Source organism: Lithobates pipiens, unplaced genomic scaffold (assembly GCF_037356315.1).
Source record: "Lithobates pipiens isolate NorthernLeopardFrog02 unplaced genomic scaffold, aLitPip1_a1.2 Scaffold_23, whole genome shotgun sequence".
Lineage (NCBI taxonomy): Eukaryota > Metazoa > Chordata > Amphibia > Anura > Ranidae > Lithobates > Lithobates pipiens.
In genome coordinates, this window is record NW_027507785.1 from 236,263,369 (window position 1) to 236,267,095 (window position 3,727).

General features: G+C 43.4%; 1 pseudogene; it reads right to left on the minus strand.

The window, feature by feature from the left end:
- Positions 1-241: 241 nt before the first annotated feature.
- On the minus strand, positions 242-845 carry LOC143927026 (histone H2A.Z-like pseudogene; annotated as a pseudogene).
- Positions 846-3,727: the final 2,882 nt, after the last annotated feature.

Consider the following 3,727-nt stretch of genomic DNA (forward strand, 5'->3'; position numbering starts at 1 on the left):
TTATTTACATAAGATAAATTGCATATTACTGTTTTTTAGTAGATCTAAAAACCGTCCATAGCGCACCTTACCCCCCCCCCCCTTTTTTTATTGTTTAGTAGATCTATCCCCTCTAAACAGCGCAACACCATTCTCTGCTATAGTATATATTTTTTTTTTATGTCGCCAAAAATGATTTATTTAACATATGTTCAATTAATATAATCATTTCTGTTTGTCTTGTACAAAAAGAATACACATCCTCTTTTTTTTTTTTAAACTAAGAGTTAAAACCAGCATCAGTGTTCGTTCAAGACTGCCATCTTTGAAGCCAAAACTAGGAAAGTGGCTACAATCCCGTTCCAGAAACCAGGGTACTGTAACACCGATAAGCAGCAATACAAAGTATGATGCTGGGCCATGGTCCATTGTTGGGCGAAGGTTACTTATACAGCTTTCTGTTGTTCTTTCTTTCCAATCAGAGACTTGTGAATGTGAGGAATAACACCACCACCAGCAATTGTGACCTTTATGAGGGCATCCAATTTTTCATCACCTCTGATGGCAAGCTGCAAGTGACGAGGTATAATACGCTTCACTTTCAGATCTTTAGAAGCATTCCCTGCCAACTCAAGCACCTCAGCAGTAAGATATTCCAAAATGGCTGCTGTGTACTCTGCAGCAGTTCCACCCACACGTCCATGACTGGTTGTTCGGTTCTTCATAATTCGATGGATACGACCAACTGGAAACTGTAAACCAGCTTTAGCAGAATGTGAAACAGAATCCACCTTGGCTTTGCCAGAGTCTTTACCAGCTTTACCACCAGCCATATTGTCTCCGAGTACATATCACCAATGTCCAACAGCACACAATAAAGCCAACTTGTCTGCGGTCATATAAAAACTTGGGAACATTGAGCAAGAGCAAGAAAGTATATCTTCTTATTCCTCTCACCCTAGACAAAATTTAACCCATGCAGTGCAGAGGGGGACCCACAGAAAGGGTTAACTTTTGTTTTTCCTGGGATTCCAGTTGAAAAATCTTGTTTCTATATATCATTCATAAAATTTGTATCTACTGGCAGCTGTATTTACTAAGTGCGCATGCAGGATTTGTTTTCTTCTTAAAGTGGAGGTCTACCCACCACCCCACGAAAAATTCAAAGTCAGCAGCTACAAATACCGCAGCTATGGACTTTTTCTATATGGACACTTACCTGTCCAGGGAGCCCATTATGTCGGTACCCCAGCCGATCTTTGGCTCTCGGGTGCAGCTGCCATCTGGTAAGGGAATCCGGCAGCAAAGCCTTTTGGCTTCACAGCTAGTTCCTTACTGCACATGCGCAAAGCACGCTGCACTTTGCAATTGGCCTGGCGGTGGCTGAGGACAAAGGAGGGGGGCTGAGCTTCACTGTGGCACCATCTCCAGCGCCCCCGCTCCTGAGCTGTACCAGATCGCGTGCCCTCAGCATGGGAGGTGCTTTGGGGAATGGGGCCCCTGCGGCCCCCCACCCCAAAGCACCTTGTCCCCATGTTGATGAGGACAAGGGCCTCTTCCCGACAACCCTGGGCTCCTCCGCTAGTTAAAGAGCTAGCAAAAGAGCAGAAGATAGCGGAGGAGTCCGGCGAGAAGACCCCACAAGACGGAAGAAGAGAAGACCAACGGAGCTGACTGTCCGGCTGCGTGCTTGGATAAGGGTCTGCTATGGACTTTGGGGGGACCCCAAGCGTTTTTTTTGGAGTAGTGGTTCCCCTTTAAATGCATACCAGGTGACGGGGCTAGCGAGGTGTCAATCTCGCCGATGGAGGCGGCGACATTCATTTCCTTCGCTAGTCCCGGCTACCTGGAGCCACGTTCAAAATTAATGGACTTTACTTCTTGTGTGGGCAAGTCCATTCATTTCCGCCAGAAAAGTCTGGTCGTGTGTGGGTGGCATTAGTGGTTAAAAAATACTTTTAAGTATATTCTGTGATATCTGAAAAAATATACCTTGGTTTCCTCCTATGATCCCAACGAATTTTCCAAATATATTGGCAACATTTGTAGTCCACATGGCTTTAATGGTTACTGAAATACAGAAAAAAAACAGTATAGACCTGCTTAAAATTCTGCAACCTTTTCCATCCTTCCATTATGAATTTATCTGGCTTCTCCCCTTCTGCTACTAGGTTGTGTTGTCCAAATAGCAAGTATATGGACTGTATCAGCAACAGGACATGATCTTTGTAACAAAGGTATTGGAATACAAAAAATGTTTTCCCTTTGTGGCTGCCCCTCAACCAGCATGTGTTATGGTTGGTTTGCCAGGAGAGTCATATTTTGGATTAGGACACAATCCTTTACAAAACTGTATTTGCATGGCCATGCTAGTGTGTATTGCAGTTTTGGCTGACTCTGAAGCTCTTCTTAAAGAACATTCTTTGTATTCCAGTTAATTTTATGAACTGGGGTCAAACTGGGAGGAGTTTAAAAATGAGTAAGTTTTGAATTGCTACAGTATATATAAACAGTTAGCTTTCACTCATTTTCCTCAAAGTGAAAGAAGAGGGGAAGATCTGACAACCCAAACATTGTTGTGCCTGCAGCCACTCCATCCACTACATCACGCTGATCATCAAACACCCTAAAGTTCAAAATGGGAGTTTTTATTAACGGAAACTGAGAATATATGGAGAGTGATATTGCTAATCTCTCCTTCTGAAAATGATAGTTGAATGGCTGTCATGTTAGTTTCATAGCCTCTGTGCTTCTTGACTGGCTTGTAGGCAGGTGGAGTTTACCCTCCCATCTGTAGGTGACACTGGGTTACATCAATGATACAGAAGGGAATGGAGGATAAGAGGAATTTTGTTCCTCTAAAGCTTCCATGCGTGTCATCAGGGAAGCATCTGTCTGATTGGACATTTCAACCCTGGATGACCTCCGTGGCCATCTTTAGTGAGGGCAATACTTACATAAGCCCTGACCTAATGCAGTTGGCACACAGTTGCTAAGTGGATAGTGTAGGGGAAGGTTCTCCACTGGCTTGGGACATAGCACTAGCACTAGGTAGAGGTTCCTGTCGAGGAGGGACAAAGTCGGGATCTACCGCTGCTCTGCTGATCTGGGACTAAAATGTGCTGAAAACTTCTGCCAGTCTATAGTTGTGCCACACCACTAAGTAACAACCACCCTCTTCATTCAGATGCTGTCCGTGGTAGAGTAAGCATCAGTAGGTGGAATACCTATCTCTGCACAGTACAAAAAGTCCTGATATGAGCAGAACAAAGACTCTGCCGCCACAATTCTGGGATCGCTATGTAAGCTTCTGCCATTTCCTTGACATGTGTAAATTTTGTTTCTATTTAATCCGAAAACAACCATGTGGATTACTTGATCCCCAAGTGTCTTTCCTCCATCTTGGATACCTACTGTCTGGCCCCATCCACAGGCTAACCTGGAGAAAGTATGCTAATTAGGACTTATGTCTGTATTCTGAATGATTTCTCCAAGTCATTAACTTAAATGTACAAATGTCAGGCAACTGTTTTTCTTTTATTCCAGATTTCTTTTATAAATTACATATCTCAGTGATCACATTTTAAAGTATAAATAGGGCTTTTAAAAAGTATTTGGACAGAAACTATAATGCCTCATACACACGATCAGACTTTCCGACAACACCCCTGTTCGACGGGTGTTGGCTCAAACTTGTCTTGCATACACACAGTCGTACAAATGTTGGCCAACAATTATGAACGTAGTG